The 19,237-nt window shown below is 57.7% G+C and overlaps 1 long non-coding RNA gene across 1 annotated transcript; it reads right to left on the reverse strand.

Annotated features, from left to right (window-relative positions):
• Positions 1 to 10,374: 10,374 nt before the first annotated feature.
• LOC309880957 lies at positions 10,375 to 13,567 on the reverse strand. Its single transcript, XR_014318054.1, has 3 exons — positions 13,091 to 13,567; positions 12,423 to 12,891; positions 10,375 to 11,859 (listed from the first exon to the last, which is right to left on the reverse strand). It is a non-coding gene; the product is annotated as an uncharacterized lncRNA (long non-coding RNA).
• Between the last annotated feature and the right edge of the window lie 5,670 nt (positions 13,568 to 19,237).

Below are 19,237 nucleotides of genomic sequence, written 5' to 3' on the forward strand. Positions count from 1 at the left end.
CGTCAGCAGCAGGGACCTTTCTCAACGCACCGCCCCCCGAGCACCCCAAAATTTGGCTCTGCTACCACACCCAAGGCTCTGGCCGGGTCGGATGTGCAGCCAGCAGTGCTGGGGTTTGCAGCAGGATGGGATGATGCAGGATCACGTTCCCTGGGTGCAGAAAGGGGCCATTAACGGGAGGCAAGGGGGGGAGCGACTCGGCACAAAGGCTGGGATTTGTTGGCACCCGCGGGGAGCAGCTGCCGAGTGCCAGCCGGCGGCGATGCGCGGGCGCGTGATGCAGCCGCCTGACCCCGCCGTGGGGCTGGCAGAGGGCACCGAGCTGCCCTCGGAGGAAACCCAGGCACGCTCTGATGGGCTGCATGGGCAGCAACCTGGTGGTTTTCTTCCCGAGGTAAGCCAGGAATGAGTGTTACCTCCTGCGGGACTTTATGCCCAAGAGCCGGGTGCATGCAGTCGCCGCTACGGGTGAGTTTTGTGCTCCAAGGCCACACGGGTGCCACAAACACACAACACACACACAAAATCCTTTTATTTCCCCATCCTGAATCAGAAAAAAAAATAATTTCCCTGCATCCTGGTAGCAAAGAGAAGAAATGCAAGTGTGGGAACACAACAAAATGGTCACGGAGCAGCAGTGCTGAGCGAGCTGCCTCATACCTGCACAGCCAGATGCCTGAATAGCTTGACGCAGGCTTCAGGAAATAATTTGGGCTGCTGCAGCACTGGAGCCACTAAAATAGCTTCCCTGCTCTCTGGGGAGCTGTGAATTTTTAGCCTGACAGCTCGCAGTGCCCCAAGGGGCGGGTACAGCTGGGCTTGCTTTGAAAACCCGGCGGTGTCGAGCGCCCCTCGCATCCTCTGCGACGTCGGGGGGCTCAGGTGGTCCGGGGGCACAGCTGGGCTGAGCTAAGCCCCCCGAAAATTTGGGCACTGCTGGTTTTATGTGTTCTGTCTGAGGCACGGGACTCTGATCTCCTTCTGGGCTCTAGTATTAGGGGTACCAACAAGCCACGTCGGGACGAAATTACCCTTGGTGTCACCTGGGACGTTTAGCACCTCTCTTCTGCAGCTGGGAACTCCCACGCTGGCCTCTCCAAATTGAGGCAAACTGGGACAATCTCCCAAATCCTCACTCGGGAGAGACTGCAACATTAGGAGCAGAGGCAAAGGAAGGTTTAGATTAAAAGTAAATAAATCATTTTGTCCAAAACCAAGAGAACGCACCCCAGTCTGTCTGTCTTTTGCTGGTTTATGTGCTCTGCTCTAGCCTGTCTTCTCGAGCCTTCCAGAAGCCAGTGTCACCACGGTGTTTGCCTGTCCCTTCTGCAACAGCACGCCAAGCTGGCTGATTTCAGGTAGGTCCAGCAAAGAAACAAATCCCCCCGAGTATTGGGGTCTTACTGCCTGGGCGAAAATAGGGGTGGGACGTGGGTTTGGTAAAAAAAGCCCCCCCTTGAGCTGGCTTAGGGACAAGTCGGTCAGACAGCCGCAGAAGGTGCTAATCCATCCGTGCAGGGCTGGGGACACAGCCACTGGGCTGAAATGAAGGCTCAGCACCATGCACCCTCCCTGGCTCTCCGGGGATCAGCCCCCGGTCTCTCCCTTTTTTCTTTTGACCCACTTTGCAGTGGCCGACTTTTCCCAACTTGCTGGGTAATCCTAAATCCTAGGAGGCCGACGCCTGAACATCCTTTGAGGACCTTAATCCCCACCTACGGTGCTCTGCTGGCTGTCGGCGCCGGCTGAGCCTCCCGTGCACGGCACAGGGTGCTCTGCAAAACGTGCCCCGAGGAGCACGGGTGCTGGCAACGGGGTTTGGGGGCAATGAGCTATCAGAGAAGGGCCGGGGTGTATGGCACGGCATAGGGATCACCATTTCGGATGGCTGGGATGGGAGAGGCATGATGAGAGGATGAAAGTGAGCTGCTGGGGAGCACAGGGTGCATGCAGCGCGTCTGCCCTGGCTGCACGGGGGCTGCCTCCACCCCCAGCCCCGGCTCAGCATCGCAGCAAACCCACACTCGCTCCCCATCACCCCCTCGTTTCAACACCCCCCTTCCACCCCTGGCTTGTTTGCACAGCTCAAAATGTTCTGGGCATTATCAGTGTTTGCACTTTTGCCTCTGTTTGTGCTGCTTGCATTTCGAAGGCAATAAAGTCCAGCACTGTTTGCTTACGAGGAACCTGTATTTTTCCCCCCACCGGGCTTTATTTTTCCCCCCGGCCCCGAGCACCCCACGGCTTGTGCCGAGCATCACCCCGTGGCTCATCTGTGACCCTCCCGGGGAGGCTGAAGCCAGCAGCTCCCTGGGGACCAGCCCCGTGTGGCTCGTGGCCACCTGCCCTCGTGTGCCCCAGGCAAAGCTGCTTGGCCCCAGCTCAGCCCAGGGGCTTACGGAGGTGCCCGCTGACGGCAGCGGGCACGCAGGTCCCCCCACGGTACCAGGAGGTGTCCCCCCCTCTGTGACAACGCCTCCGGGTGACACCTCCCTCGTGGCGGCCCCAGCCTGCTGTCCTGTCCGGGGGGTTAAACATTAACAGGGGCTGCGGCCAGGGCAAGGCCAGGGGAGTCGCCGGAGGGGATAAGGGGAGGGAGTTGTTTTGGGAGAAAGCAGTGCGCAGAAAGTGTCCCCGCTCTCTGGTGGTCCATGTGCCGGGCATCTCCCACCCTCCATCCTCCTCCTCAGCTCCCAGCCTTCCTCCCCACCCACTTCCTACAGCTCTTATGGTCAAGCAGGCGCTTGCCGAGCTGCCCAGTGCGTTTCCCCGTGGAGAGGGCACTGCTTGCATCTCCTGCCTTCTGTCTGGCCACGGGAGAGCTTCTGGGGATGCACCAAGGTGGGCTTCCACCAGCCCTGCTGCTCCCGCGCTGCTTGGTGAGGCTCCAGCGTCCCTGCCAAGGGGCTGAGCCCGTCGCAAAACAGCAGCCAGGGCTCTGCCCCTGTTCCTGGAAGGGCAGCTCCTCTCGCAAGCGATCCCTCTGTTAACGTCAGGTGTGTTCTCCGGGGCACACGTGGAAAAGCCTGGCCGATGGCTCAGCACCAGGACAAGGCACAAACCGCGCAGCCTGAAGGCTTCGCGAGGGGCTCTGCTCCCGAAGCAAGAAGGAAAAAGGTGAAACCCTCTGCTGACCTTGGCTGGAGATCCCGGCAGCAGCCAGCTCCCGAAATGCCTGCTGGCCGAGGCCAGCCCTGCCCTCTCCTGGACACGGCTCGCTGGGAAGCGGCCCGGATTTTGAGAAATGCAGGATTAGCTGTCCGAGGGGGTCAGCTCAGCCCAGCCTGTTTGCGAAACCTCTGTGCCGATTTATCATGCGAGCTGTCTTCCTCGGAAAACAGGCTCACGGGGGCCGGGAAACGCGCGCTGCTCGCTGCCTCCTGACACCTCCTTGGCAGGCAAGCGCTGCCTGTAATTAATCCCCAGCTCTGGAAAGCTGCCTGCGACCTGCCCGCTCCCCCCGGCGAGGGCAGGGCTGGGCACGGGGTGCAGCTCCTGCTCCATCCCGGCCCCCAGCACCTCTCCCCCTGCTCGCAGGTCCGGGCCAGCACTTCTTGGAGCCCTCCAGGCTCTGCTCTGTGAATTTCCTTAAGGACTGGCGATGCCAACGTGCTGCGGGCATCCCAGTGTGGCGCAAGCCCAGGGGACGGATCCTACCCAAAACTGGGGAGATTGTTTCTGGAGGTGCTCACCCTGCTCCCTGAGCCTGCAGTCGAGGAGCACGGAGCAATGTGAGCTATGCTAATTGCTGCCTGTAATCCCCGGATTATGTTTTACTGCTCACTATGTCCCCCTTCCAGCTCTGTTCCCTACCCCAGGCCAAACCCAAGCACAGCAGGGCTTGGGATCCTCCCAGTTAAGCACTATTTTGTGTTTTACACCAAGTTTTTCAGGCAGTTTAACACACGACACAAGCACCCAGCGGGGCGCAGCATTCCCCTCCCAAGTCCCTGCTCCCATCCCAGGCACCGCAGACAAACATCCCACCCCAAAGCCGAGATAGCTCTGCTCAGCAACCACGTGCCTTTTTCTGGGATGGATATAATGAAAAAGCCCATTTTGGGGTCTTTTCCCCAGCTGCTGGGGTCCTTCCTGCCCCGTGAGCCTTGGGCAGAGCTAACCAGGCACAGATGCAGCAGCGACGAAGGTGACTCCTCGGGAATGGCCATGCTTCATCCCCGGATCCGTGGCTGCTCATGCAATTATGGGGGCGAAACGAATGGAGGTTTTTGTTTCAGCAGACACACCGCTTGCTGGGGGCCTTGCAGGAGATAAATCTCTGCCCTGCTAATTGTATTTCTCCCTCCCTGGCTTCAGATAAATGGCTTTAAGCTCTCCAAAGAGGTTATGGAGAGGGATGGAAAGGAACAAGGGAGAAAGGGGTGCCACGGGCTCTCCAGCCCATGGAGAGAGGTGAACTGGGGGTGTCCCGAGGGTTTCCTGAGGTAGTTTACCATGAAAATCTTGATTTGCTGAGCTGGTGCTGTGGGACACCAGGGGTAGCATTTTAGGGTCTGCACAAGACAGCCTTGTGGGCTTTTAAAGGGCTTTTGAGGGTGTCTTGCCCACAGCCCAAGTCCTTTTGAGCTTTGCTTTCCAGAGTGAAAAACCTTTGGGAAACTGCAGGTACAGGAAAGAAGAAAATATCCATGAAACTTCATGTGAAAACCAGAACTAAAGATATTTTATTCTCTTCTTGCACACGAAGCAGGAGGCACACGAGCACGTATCAGTCAGGTAACTCTGCTTTGCCTAGCCTGAGCACGCTGCAATGAAAAGCTACATGTGGACCTGCTTGGAGTGGTGGTGAAAGGACATTTAGGATTCTCCTTTTTTAACATTTTGTTTTCCCATCCCTACAAACCCTCAGCAATAGGGCGTTTGGTCCCTGAAGCTTTTCTCCAAGAAATGCACGCCGGGCATGTTTGCAGAGGCTCACCAAAGTGCCCTCAGCACGAGGCCAAGGACGTGAGCCCACCTCGTGGTAGCTGCCGCTCGCTTGGTTTGGCCGTGGTGCTCGGTGTGTGAAATGGTACAAGCTTTGGAAAGCACTAAAAAAGAGAAATAACAACGCATGGCCTGGTAGCCTTCATGTAGCCTTCAGTGGACGTGAGCTTTAGGTGCAGAAAGGCTCTCCAGCAAGGTACCCACCCCCTCTCCCTACACGTGCCAAAAATTATTGAAATTCTTCTCATCTAATAGCCAGATAGTGGGCTTGCGCTCGACCGTCTGAAGAGCAGATGCAGCTCTGGCAGGCATCCAGACGAACACTAAATGAGCATTTATATATGTCTTTTTATATATAACAGGGGATTTTTTTTCTGCTTCTTGCACCCGCGCCGTTCCTCAGGGTACAACTCTCCGTTTGCTTTTGCTGTTTCAGCCGCAGGAAGGCCAGAGATGGGATCAGGAACAGAAGGAACCTGCTCCTGCTGCTGGGGGCTGTGGGGAAAATGAGAGCAGGGTGCGGTTACTGCTCTGTCCCCATGAGCTTTAATAATCTCTTCACCACTTGGTGTCCCCCCAAAGAAGCTTTGCAGGTGCCAGAGGTGCCTCGAGATAAAATCTTTGCTGCGAGAGGCGGATACAGGCACCTGCTGGGGCGTGAGCATCCTCCAGCGGATGCCTCCAGCTCCCTCCCCACGGCCGCCCCACCAGGACAGGCTGTTTGAGCACGCCGCCAATTTCCTCACCTCCTGGCAATTTATCTGCAGAAGCAAACTCTGGGCCCAGCCCCGCCGTCCGGCTTTTTATTCCTCTCGGTTTTCCAGCCAGCCGAGCCAGGGCCCGAGCAGCTCAATCAGCGCGGCCGAGGTCAGACCACAAATCAGGGCGTAGCCAGCCGGAGCCTCCCGACGCAGCTCCCAGCCTTGGGCTCCCGCGAGTGATTTATTTTCTGCCTGCTGCTTCCTTATTTTCAGCACCTCGTTATTCCCTCGGTCCCCGCCGTGCCCTGTGCAGCAGGGCTGGAGGATGCCCGGGCATCCCCAGGTGCTGGGCTGCAGGAGAGGAGCTGCACGTGCCTGGAGGACAGGGGCCGTGCCTCCAGCGTGGCACAGCCTGATTCATTTTTGCCTCTGGGCAGGTTTCTTTTTGCAATGTCACCTCTTTGGGACAGGCACGGGATGTGTCTGGCCATGGACTAAATCCTAGCAGCCAGCCAGCTCGCAGCGCAGCCGTGCTCCAAGCCCAGCTCCTCCGGAGACTTGCATGGGAGCATGGTTCATTTTTATCCGTCCAAACCTGCAGTGTGGTTTCTCAGCTTCAGCTACGGAGATCCTGGAGCAGGTGCTAAATTTTTTAATGCCTGCCCACGTCTTTTTCCCCAGCTAATGAGGACCTCTGTGCACACACCCTCTGGGCTCAGCAGAGGTGTCCTGGGGATGATACTGGCCTTGGTGTGAGGGGAGGGATGCACGGAGCTGCCTGTGGGCCCCTACACGATGGGATGCTGAGGGACAGAGGGTGCTGAGCTTGAAGAGGGGCTGGGGTGTGCGTGGGGCTCTGCACCTGCTTGTGCAAAGCTTGCCAGCAAGCCAGGGCTTGGGTTATTCCTTATCTACGGTGCCATAGCAGAAAAGGGCTCCCGTCTCCAAAGGGCTCCATCCCCAAAGGCGCCAGAGACGTAATAAGCTGCTTTAAAGGTTTCTTTTTTCCCATTTTCTAGGCCGGTGGGAGCGATGGCCGTGTGAACTGCCCCCTCTTCAGGCAGCAGGGCTGAAGGCCTGCTCCCCGCAGCGCTCCCCAAAGCAGCGCAGCTCGCCAGCTCCCCTGCGCCATTTGGGGAGCCAGGCTCCCTGTCGGCTCTGCCAAAGGAGCCCTTGGCGATGCCACTGGATGCTCCTGCCCTGGAAAAAAAAAAAAAAACACTAAAGCTGTAAGAGTCCCCTAACCTGGTCAGATAAAATCGTTGTGGTCCATCAGACGAGCTGGTGAGCGAGGAAGAGGAGGGTCAGCTTCACACAGCCCTGCCCAGGGGGGTTGTGTCGCCGATGTGAAACCATACGGATGGCACCAGGAGGGGGACAAAGGAGCTGCAAAGGCACGTTTCAAAGCCTCTTTATTTATTTTTATTTATTTTTTTTTCTGCTGGAAACCGAGGGCTCGTAGCCCCAGGCAGAGCAGAGCAGCAGGGGAACCTCCAGCAGCAGCTGTTTTCCAGGCAGAACTGTCTTGCCTTCCTTGGCATGCAGGCATGGGGGGGGGGTGAGCCTGACCTCCTGAATTTGTCAGCTTTTGGGGGGCTTTGCGTCTTCCCTTGGGGGTGTGAGAGTGGAGACGTTCAAAGGAGACTTGGAGCAGAGGGCACCTGGGGCTGGATGGGGCCGGGGGCTTTGCCACACCTGTGTAGGTAACCACATGCATGGGGCAGAGCCACGGGGCACGGATAATGCTTGGTTGCAACACAAACCACATTTCCCTTTTTTATTTTCATATTTTACTACTGGAGGAAGCTTCACTTGGAAGGAAACATCCGAGCTCAGCGCCAGGCCGGCTTTGCAGCATGCAGCAGGTGAGCAGCAGGGATGCGAGCTGCAGGGATCAGAGGAAAGGCTCCCCCCGGGCAGAGGGGGCCGAGGAGCAACCCCCTGCATGCCAATCGCCAGAGTCATCCCCGTGGTCCTGGAAACCAGCGCCGGGCCCTGGAAACGCTGCTGGGAGAGAGGCTGCACCATAAATTTGAGATGCAAGGCAGCCCCGGAGAGGCAATAAATACGTTGGCGTGCACGTCCACATGCCAGGCTTCTCACCTCTTTGCACTTTGACACCCAGACACGGGATCTGGCCCCTGGAGTATGCCCTGCCACATAACCAGAGCTCTCACTCCCACCCGAGTCCCATCCAGCGCCATTCCCAGGCTCACCCCCCTGTAAATCTTGTTTCTCCTCTCCGATCCCTGCTCGGGCTGGCTCGTGGCCGAGTGTCCGTGGCTAAAGGTGGGTCCCGTGGTGGTGATTTACAGCCCCCACCACCGTGGCTGGGGCTGGGGCAGCTTAATGAAGTGCGAAGGAATGGGCAGCACGAGGCACTGAGGCTGGAAAAAATACCAGCCTCCCTCGGAATAATTTCCTCCTGACCAGGCATGCCCCGCAGCCCCTAAATCTGTCTCCCAAGGGATTTAATAAATCCCCTGCACTCCCCCCCCTTGGATCGGAGGGTGTGTGAGGAAGGTGAGGCCACCTCAGGATGAAGAGCTGCTGCAGGGAAGGTGCAGCTGGCCGTAACCCCTGAAATCCTCCTCGTTTTAGTTTAGATTTGGGCAAAACCAGCCCATTTTCTGCAGCTCGTGACATGTGCCATACGAAATTCAGCTCTTGAGCTGGTGGTTTGCCTGGTGTTTGCTACAGCTGGCTGTAAACCCTGCCTGTGTCCTATAGGATCCCCTACACACCGTATCCTACACCATGGTGTCCTATAGGATCCCCTACACACCGTGCCTGTGTCCTATACTATGATATTCTCTAGGATCCCCTATAACCAGCCCTGGGTGCCCAGCACCTGCCCCCTGCCCAGCTCTGAATCCACGGCACCCGGAGCAGCGGTGTCGCTGCGTGCATCCTTATTCCTCCTGCAACCACGTCCACCCAAACTTGTGTCATCCTCGGCATCCGTGCCGGAGGTGTGCGGGGCCAGGAGGCAGCCGGTGGTGCCGGTGAGCTGTGCACCACGGGAGCTTTTTGGCTGCTGCGCATCCCGATGTAACTCGGTGGACTGAAGGAGAGGGGCAAATGTTGAGAAACAGACGATAAAGGAGCAAAAGACCCCAAAACTGTTTCCAGAAGCACCACCTGGGTGCAGATCCAGCACGGCCCAGCTGGCAGCCGACGCGGGGCAGCTGCCACGGGACGTCCCGAGCTGCTCCGTGGCTTTCCTCCCCCTGCACAAACAGTTTATGCAAGCAGCCCCGGGCTCGGCCTCTCCCTGGGGTGGAGCTCCCCACGGGGACATCGTGCCCTCGCCAGGCTCTTGCAGACATCTCCCAAAAGACTGGCACAATCCAGCTCCTGCCCCGCAGTTTGGCCCGCTGCTGGGACGAGGCTTCGGCGGGGTGCGAACCTGCTGCCGAGCACACAGAGCTCCTCCAGCTCCGGCTCCTGGCTCTCCTCGGTTGCTACAGCCTGGAGAAACTGTGTGTGTGAGCAGGCAGCGCGGGACAAGTTGGCCAAAAGTTTGCCAAAGAGCCAAAAATCTGTATTTCTGTCAGGGGTAGGCACCGCGACCTGATGCTCCCCATCCCAACCCCGCTAAGCGCAGCTCACGCTTTGCCTGCTGACACCCTCCTTGGCAAACTCGCCCACAGACAAGCCAGAAACCCCCAAACTGTTTAATTATTCTTTTTCACCTTGTAATTATCCTCTGAATCGGAGGCACCTGTGGAAAGCCACGGTTTGGGGGGCTCAGGCTGTACAGAGGGACACGATGGAGTGACCGTCCTTGCCACCCCGTGTGCTCGGTGACACCGGGTGCTTTGGGGAGGGCTGGAGCCCCACCAGCAGCCACTATAAAACCGCTTCCCGGCGCCTCGGCACGGCTTGATTTACAGCAGCCCAGCCTCCAGCAAACGCAGCAGCTGCTGCAAGCCAGGAGAGGAAAAACAGAGGAGCTGGGAGGGGGTGGGAAAGCAACCAGGGGCTTTTCAGAAAAGATCTGGTTGGACCTGGGGAGGGGGAAGCCCTGCTTGCCTTGCTCTTCTCCCCCCTCCTGCCTTTATCCCGCTCCTAAAAAAAAATCTCTGCTCTGCCTGTGATGAAAAACAAGGCTTCCTTGAAATATATATGTATTTTTTTGTTGTTTATATTGTGTTTTTTTGGGGGAAAGGACGCGTGTGCAAAAGCGGGGGCAGCCTCCGAGCTGAGCCCTGCGTCCCCCCCCTCCCCTCCTCCTCCTCCTCCGTCCCCGCAGAAAAACAAGCGGCTCGGGAGGAAGAAAGGGAGCAGGGGAGGAAAACATGCCGTTCCCTGCGACGCCGCCTTGGCAGCGCACACATTGGCTGGGGCCTTGGGGAAAAAAAGGGAGCCCGCTTTGGTGTTACCGGGCAGATTTGGAGATTTTTTTTTTGGGGGGAGGGGGGGATGGAGACACCCGTGCGCCTGCGTCGCGCGTGGAGCGCGCACAGGGCGCGTTTTGTGGCGCTGGATTCCAGCTCGCCTCCGCCAGCGCTCTGGGACACGGCCTCAGCCGCTTTGTTTCCATCCCTGGTGCCATTTGGGGAGGCGGTGGGGGGACGGGGATGGCGGCGGGGGGGTCCCGCTCTCCCTCCAGGGTTGTTCTTCGCGGCGAGGTGCCCGGCTGAATGTCCCCTTTGTCCTGGGAGAGCCGCTGCGGGCACCCAGCCAGGGCAGGGGCTGCCCCCGGGGGGGCTCTGGGGGAGGGAGGGGAAATAAGAGGGGAAAAGGGGGAAAAAAAAATAATAAAAGAGCAGGGGTTGGAAGGGGAAAATGTCACCGTGCAGAAAGGGGATTGAAAGGGAGGGGAGAAGCACGGCCAACCCCTTTGTCTGCTAGGCTTTGGTATCAAAATGGGCATTTTTATAGGGGAAGAGGAAAAAAACCCCTGCTGCTGCCCCAAAATTTCATCCCCCCTCCTTCATGCCACATCCACAGGCAGCCAATGGACAGGACACGCGGTGCTGTGCGTGGCACAACCCACCCCAAATCCGCTCACCTGCCTGTGGGGCCGGCTGAAGCCACCAGCCTTGGTTCATCCCGGTGCCATCTCCTCCTTCAGCAGCACACGCTGAGACTCTCCGAGGATTTTACACCCCAAATTATACCCCAAAGCCGGGGAGAGAAACTGAAGTGGCAGCAGGAAAGGATTGATTTTATTCTTCTACATGTAAAACCCCGCTGATTGCTCTAGGCCAGAGAGCAAGCAAAAAGGAAAACCCCCTCCCTGCTCACAGTGCCCGATGTCCGCTCCATCCTGCTGCACGAGGGCTGGCTCTGGGCCTGGAGCATGAAAACAAGGGGGGCTTTCACCCCTAAAAGTTACTTGAGCAGCCTGAGTTTTCAAAAAATATATTTTGGAGCAGCCCCGATGCCGTGCTGATGGGTATCACGGGATGGTGAGACCCTAATGTTGGCCCTGGAGTGCCAAGCTTTGGGGCTGGCACCCGTTCAGCTGCTGTTATTTCTTAATTCTGCCCGCTCGTTAGCATGCAGGCCAGAAAATCCATCACTGTCCCGAGCAGCGGGAACAAACAGGCCCAGGGGGCTGGCTACTTTGGAAACCAGCGGGGTGACGCGGGACCCCGTCCTGCTTCCAGCTTCCTGGGGGGTTTTGGGTGATGTCTGCGTGAGTTTTGCTGTGGGATTTCGTTGTTAATTTTCCCGGGGGAGCAGACACCTGCTCCAAGCAGCACCTGCAGCTCATGTTCACCACATCACGGGCACGTGCATGGAGGGATCATCCACCCGGGGGTATCCCCATCCCTGGAGGTGCCCAAGGCCAAATTGAATGGGACTTTGGGGGCTGGAACTAGGTGGTCTTAAGGTGCCTCGGACCCAAACCAGCCGCATAATGCAGCTCTGTGACCCCACCAGCCCCGTACTTTGCTCACCACGGTGCCGCCAAATCCTCCCTGGCCACCAAGCACAGCGAGGCACTGTCCTGGAAGGGGAGGCAGGGAAGGTGAGGGCAGCCTGGAAGACGTGTCCCTGTGTACCTCTGCGAGCCAAGCAAAGCCCAAGACAAAGGGATTTTGAGAGCTGTGCTCATTAGAGAAGAGGGCGAGGTGCTTTTCCCTTGAGAGTGATGTGAGCGTCTATTCAGGGTTCCTCATTAGGACTCAGATGACCTGTGGACCTGTCCCAATTGTCGGCTGGGCTCTCTGTGCTCCTATCAGCTTGCGAATGTCCACTGGGCAGGTCACCCAAGGGAAAAAGAAAAGAGAAGAAAGCACGCAATTAAAAAGCAGGCCCAGCCTTGTCTTCAGCCCCAGCTCAGGGATGCTCTGCTGGGGTGACCCAAGGCATGACCCAGGCCCCTGCCCTCCTCCTCTTCACAGTCCGGCCGGGGCCAATACCAAGGGATTTTAATTAAAACCTCTTTCCAGCCACAGTGGTGGGCATTTTGTCTGTTAATTGCACTTGACTGTCCAGTTGGCTGGTGCACCCTTCCCAAGCCCGGAGCTGGGAACACCAGCACCAAGCACAAGGATGGGCTTTCAGAGCAAGGACACGTACAGAGCAAGAGGTGAACGCTCGTCACCATCATTAGGAGGGAAAAAAGAACATTTTCTGCTGCTTGGTAGGGGTGGAAACCAGGCTGAGAGCCTGCTGCTGCCAAGCTGGAGAGCCAAGGTGGGGAAGGACAGCCAGCAACCAGGTCAGGGGTTGGCTGTGCACTCGCTCCAGCCCCACGTTTCCTGGGGGCAGGAGGATCTGCAGGGGGATGAAGACCAGGAGGATGAAGATGGTTACCCGGAGGATGATCTTCTGGGGGAAGGTCTGTACCCGCTGCTCCAGCAGAGGTCTTGGAGGGGCTTCCCTGAAGGTTTTGGTGTCAATGGAGAAACCTTGTAATGAGAGTCCCCTAAAAGTGCATCCACCTTTCGCATGATGGCACTCAGGCGGTGTCTTACAGCCACTGCAAGACCTGTGGATAGTCCAAGGCTCTTCTCTGCCACCTTCAGACAATGTCAAGTCCTATTTTATCGTACGTTCTTGCTCCTCAAGCTCAAAGACTTGTTTTACACCACTGAGCTCTGCATCAGTCATTGCTCCCACCTTCCAGGTCACCCCATTCCCTCTAAAAACCCACCAGGCTCTCACAGCGTTTCCTGAAGGAGCACGCTTCGGCTTCCCCAGCCAGGATGGGCACCCTCTGCCTCCAGAGAGCTGCTGTGGTGGCGGAGATGGAAGGAATCCTTCCAGCTGTGCATTCCTCTCTCTGAAAACAACCCGGGGCACGCACGTGGGACACTTGTGTGCCTCGCTAACACGCTTACCCAGCACCCAGCTCCTGCAGCCCGCAGCAGCGTGCCAAACCCCCGCACCTCCCCGGCCAGGAGAGCACCTGGGCTGGACTCCACCCGGCTGCCAAACCCCCTTTCCTCAAGCCACCCCCTCGTTACGCTGGTTATAATTACCTGCGAGCCTAATTGCACCCTTTCCTCGTGGAGAAGTGAGCTCGGAGATGCTGCTCCCACAGAGCGGTGGAGGTTTGGCGGCATGCTAGGAAGCTCCTGGTAATTAGCGAGGTATTTTTATAACCTGTAGTGAGCCTTCCCAGCAAGAGAGGGGATCTAGGCATGCAAAAGCTGCTTTGTGTATCCGAAGCGTGCTGCTCGTGCCCCTCGCTATGAAGCACTGCTAGCACCATTCACTCGGTGGATGCAAGGAAACCCCAGCTCCTGCCTGCGTGCCCTGCAAGGGCAGCGGTGTGACCACGGCACAGCTTCACATCTGTGCTCCTGGGTTTGTTTGCTTGGCTTGGACTACAGGGAGTAGCACAGAAAAACAACGTGTTCTTCAGTTACATCGCCGAAGTGTCACCTTGAAGGGTTAGAAGACCCTTCCTCTCCGTTTCTAAGCACGGCACACGCTGCAGGAAGCCCTCTCCCTTTATTTTGCCCTGAAATCATCACCAGCCTTCCCCTGGAAAACAATACCAGCATACTTGTAATTGAAGGATGGTGCCCCCGGGGGCAGAAACATGCTGGTAGGGAAACCGTTTTCACTTTCAAACTGGCTTTGCTGTTTGGAAACTCTCTATTTCACGTTCCCCTTCCCAGCCAATTCACATTTTTGCTTCAATCTCTGCAGCCTCGGCCAGGCGCTGCTATGCGGGCTTGTTGTTGGTGTGTCATGGAGAGCAACACATACCTAAGGGAAGGAGTCAACGCCTGCTGGAGACGGGCCTGGCCGAGCTCCCTTTCCCCCCTCCCCGCTCCAAACGTCCCCCAGCTTTGGAAAAGTTTGCCTCCCAACTCTGAACTCGCTTGGCCCCACTGCTATAAATAGACGGAACAAAACCTCCCGGGCCAAATGCCCTGAGTGTTTAGAAAGCTTTGATCCCGCGCTGCTTTTGAGTGCTTGATCCCTTCCTGCGAACGCAGCTTGTGACCACATTGCGCCTCAGAGCGGGGTGAAGGGGGGAGGCTGAGCCGCCAGACCCCCGGCACGCTCCTGCATCCCTCGCTGCATCCCCGGGGTTTGGCATCCCGTGGTCACTGCCCTCCCTACCTCTGCATTTCCAACGGGTTTTTACGGGCAGGGCATGCAGCCCCCAGGTCGTGGCAAGGCAAACAGCTTTCGGAGCAGAAAACCTCTTCCTTTGGGGAGCAGAAGCCAGCGGTGCTGCTGCACGAGGCGCTGCGAGGAGCAGGGCAGGGCGCTGGGGATAACACACCCGCAGCATCCCGCGGGGAGGACAGCCAGGACAGAGAGCAGCACCAAAACACCTTGTGCTTGGCCACTGCTTTTCCCCTACCGAGTGACTTCAAGGTAGCTACGGGAGCCTTGGGTGCAAATCCTTCTTGAAAGGAAACTCCCAGAAGCGTGTGGAGGTGCAGCAGCGAGCGCTTGCTCCCTGCCTCCTCACCTTGCCCCGCACAAGGCTGCGGTGGTGCAATCGTGGCTCTGTGGAAACGCAGGGGAGCTGGCACAGGCTCGGGCTGGCGGGGGGCCCAGCCCCACAGCTGTGTCCCCGGGGAGCTGGATTAGCTAACAGCGCGTTGGGAAAGGGCTGAGGTCAGCCCCATCGCCCTCTGTCACTGACAGGCATCTCGCCTGGGGACGAGGGAGCCTGGAAACCACTCCTTCGGGGCAACTGCAAATAGAGCAGCAGGGCTTTGCGAGAGCAGTGACACCCCGTGCAGGGAGCTCAGTGCAGAGAGGGGTGGCGTTCATTCCCTCCTCACACATCCGATGGGGCTCGGTCCCCCACAAAGGGGCACGGTGAATCCCTTTGCAGGAGGCACCCAACCTGGTTGGCATCGGCATGGTGCCTGGGCTCACCGCGTCCTCAGCTCTCCGAGGATGCTGGCCTGGTTGTCTGATCCCTGCCCACGCTTTCTGGGGTGCTTCACCCCCTTTTTTCCTGCTGGCTCCTCACCCTTGGACAACCCCCATCCATCCATCCACGGCGCCAGCATCCAGAAACCCCCCCGGAGGAGCCGAGCACGGCCCCATCTCCGCCGCGCACCCCGGGGGGCTGGCAGGGCACTACCTCGGAGGCGAGCGCTGGCTCGGGGCTTTGTTTTGTGTCCTGTTTACCCCGCCGAGAGGAACAGAGGAGTTCAGTGTGCAGGAATCTCGCGCCCTCGCCCCGCTCCCCCGCCACACGAAAGCTGCTGAGCAAACAGGAGGACGTGGAGCCGCTCGCGCCCCGCTGGCACCCGCTGGCTTTCGGTGCGGCCGGCCCCACTGCCAGCTCTTGCATAAGCAGCCGGCTCAGCTCGGCGCTGTTCTTGGGGCTCTTTTCTTTTTTTCTTGCAAACCAAGCAGCATCCCGCCCCGCCGGCCAAGAAGGACCCCTCTCCTGCCTCACTGTGAGCCCCTTGAGGTTATTTTCTCCCCGATACGCAGCCTCTCCCCAGGCTCAGTTCAGCTGGCCGTGCCTATTAGCGATGCTCGGATCCCACAACGCCACAAGCCACCACCGTGCCATCCCACAGGCCACCCCGCCATCCGTCAAGGCCCAGCACTGAGGCTGCTGCCTTCTTCTGATGGAAAAAAAAAGAGATGTTTCAGCCCAAAAAATACCTCCATAACATCAGACCTCACCTCTTCTCTCCGCCTTGCACCCAGAGCGCTGCAGGAGCAGTCACAAGAGGTGCCACCAAGGCAAACTGTCCCCACAGGGGACCAGCTTCAGTGTCCAAGAGGAGGCAAAGCCAAGGGGCTTGGGATCAGGGAAGCACTGAGCATCCACTCCCACATGTTGGATCTGGGTCTGGGTCCCATGGGTGCCAGGGCCACCACCAGAGCATCTCTGCAGGGTCACCTCGATGCAGTCCTCTCCACACCATCCTCTACCCTACAGAAGGGGTTTTGCGCCCTACACTTTTTACCCTATTTAACAATTTCTGATTCAAAGCAATAAATACGGTAACCAAAATGGGCTCCATGGGTTTCGTGCCATTGGAGCCTCTCTGCTAACAGCCCCTTGCTGGCACGCTTCCTCGGGGGGGGATCTCATCACCTCACACCATGGGTACCAGAGCAAATTAACTCGTACTTGGAGCTGTGGCAGGATCAGGCAAATCCTGGCTTGGCTAGCTCTCTTCAAACTACATCTTGCAAACAGAAGGGCTGGAAACAATTTTGCTTTAATTGCTTCTCAAAATGCAGCCAGCAGATGGTTTGGTAACCCGAATTCATGACTCTTTCCACAGCTCCAGGCTGCTGGCTTTGAAACCATACCCAAGCACGACCCAGGTAGCGAGGGACCCATCCTGCCCACTCTGCCAAAGCGTGGCCACGATGCCAGGACAGGACTGCACTGACAGGAGTGCAAACATTAAGCAAATGGCACTGGGGCCGCGCAGGAGAGGCAGGGACGTTAAATCACCCTGGTCTCCAATTCCAAACATTATTTTTGGTTGAAGAAAAGGGGCTGGCTGCTCCTGGAGAGCACTCACATAGGAAACCCAGAAATATGGGGCAATTTGCAAGCACACCACAGCCTGTGGTCAGGGTCACCGTGCTCAGAAACGCCCTGGTAAGCCCGGGGAGCCTGTGGGTGTGTAACACAGGCTGCAGCCTCCTGGAGAGCTCAGCACGGTGCTGGGGACACACCGTGGCCACACATCCCTTTGTCACCTGGTCCTTGGGGCTGCTCTTGTGCACGCAAGCCTGAGGGCATCCCAGATACTCCTGAAAGGAGAAGAGCCTGGCTGGCTCTGCTGTTGTGAGCAGTTTGTTCTCCATGCATTGTCCTCACCTTACCGTGAACACTGTGCTCAGCATCCCGGGCCCCGACACACAGCTCTGCCCCAAAAACATCACAGCCCGGATGAATTAAGGCTGCCCCGAGAAGCTCGCACACGTCTCGTGAAGCAGGCTTGTTTTTCTGCTACAAAGTAATTTGAAATTCTTGGAAGGCAATCAGGAAAGTACAAAGTATTCCAGCTCAGGACAGCCTGGGACTCATTCCTTAGAGGCACAATGGTTGTTTACTCAATCCTTCATACATTAATATCTAAAAATTCATGAGTTCAGTTGTAAACAAAAAGTACTGGCTTTGCTGGGTTGTCTACTTTAACAACAGTGGTTCTAGCCTGAATGCTGATTTTCTTGTTATCTTTATTCTAATCTTGCTATCAGAGGGTCAAGATCTTGCAAAAAATTATGGGAAATATTTCAAGCCCATTTATTTCTGGTTTTGAAATGCATCCCTCTGAAACCCAAGGCCAAAGAAAGACTATTTCAAATCAACATCGAGGAGCGCGGGCAGGGAGAAGGGCTGTTTGTGCCAGCACTGGTCTCTGGCTCCAGAACAAATGAGCAAAAAGCCGGCCGCGGATGCGTTTGGGCTGGAAGTCGGTGGAAGATTGTGAACAGTTGAGAGGGAAGGTCCCCGAGGCAGGCTCCTAAGGGGACCGACGGGCACTAAATAACCCGACCCCAACCTGTTTGCAAGGTACAGAACAATTGCCTTCTGGAAGCACTCGAACCAGCTGCCTGCCAGCGGCGAGCAGAGGTCTTGTCCATATTCATCAGCCCGAGGGCTGTGCAATCCCTGCGAGTCCAGCAGCCAAGGACTTTTCCCAGCACTTCATCTGAGGAAAGCCTCCCAGGCTGCATCCCGATGGCAAGCCAGTGAGCCCGGCTCCTGCAGGACGGACACGGTGCAGAGCTTGCTGGAGCTCACTTCCGCATCCATCTGGTGGGCTGGCACAGCCACAGGTCCTTATCTCGGCTCGGAGCAGCCTCCCAGCCGCCAGCTGGACCCACCTGAGGACCTCTCCCCTTCTCGTGTCCAGCAGGGAGCTGGAGGGAGTGAGCTGAGCTCCTCTGCTGGGGATTGAGCATCTGGGTGTGCCGCAGCACACTGACCTCCAGGGGCCTTTATCTTCGCTGCTGTCAGAAGGCAGCTGCTGATTGCAGCCTCTTGGAAAGCCCCAAGCAGGCTATCTCCCAAGGACAGCAAGCCTGGACAATCACCTTCACTCTCTTGATAAGGCTTCAGTGAAGAAGTGAACTCCCAGGCAGGTTCCCGGAGTGCTCGGACAAGCCCAGGTTTCACCCAGCACAGACACTGGAGAGGAAACGCTCCCCAGTTCTGCCACTCTCCCTCCCTGCCCCGTGAAAGCCAGCAGGACATGCCTCAAAGAGCACTCACGGGACTCTGATCTCTGCCTCGGTGGCCAAAGAGACCTCCACCGAGGAGAAGTCACTGCTGCATCGAAGCTGGTTGTGATACAGCAAAGCCTGAGGTAGCACCTGGCTCCCTTTGGGGAGCAGGTACTTCCAGCCTTCCCCTTTGGGATGGTCAGCTCTGTCTGCACACAAACAGTTCCCTTTAGAAGAGCCCGAAGCCTGTCCCCAAACACAGGCTCCCACCAAGGAGGACACAGGAGCCAGTGCTGATGCTTCTCTGACAAATATCTTGTTCTGACATAAAAAAAAAAAAACAGCAGATGGCTTCAGGGGATGGCGATGGGCTGGGGCACCATCCTGCCCCCCTGCAGCGACCGCAGCGAGGCACGAAGCCCAGCTGCTTTTACAGCTTGGCCGTCCCAGCTCCCCAGCGCTCGCCCATCCTGCTGGCCGCCCGGGCCGCCCCGTCAGGCAGCTCCCTGTTTGTCTTGGACGACCTCCTGCAGGACCAGCGCTTTCCAAGTCCTCCTGCATGGCTGAGAGCGGATTTCCTGCCGTTTGATCTAAATTTGCCAGCCGCTGCAGCGAGCGCCTCCTCCTTCCCCTCACCAGCCCCAAGCTTTCCATCGCCCCGGGCCGGGGGCTGTTGGGGAGCAGGGGGAGAGGGCTGCCGGGCAGGGAGCTGGTCCATGCCTGCCCCGGCCATGGAGAGGACATCTCCCCATGGCCAGGAGGGCTGTGCACGGACACGCAGTGCCCTCTGCTGAAGGGGACATGGGACGGAGCAGCACAAAGCTTTGCAGGCCTCTGAGCGTGGCCGCTGGGCCTACAGCCACCCCGCCAGGCCTTCGAGGTCACCTGGAGGGACTGAGGCATCTCCACGACCCTCCGTGGTCCCTCAGCACCCTCATGGTGCATGCCGATGGGTTTAAGCAGCACTTTGCATCCCATGCAGTGAGCACAAGAGAAAC

The sequence above is a fragment of the Aythya marila genome, assembly GCF_965140915.1.
Source record: "Aythya marila genome assembly, chromosome: 8".
Taxonomy (NCBI): Eukaryota; Metazoa; Chordata; class Aves; order Anseriformes; family Anatidae; genus Aythya; species Aythya marila.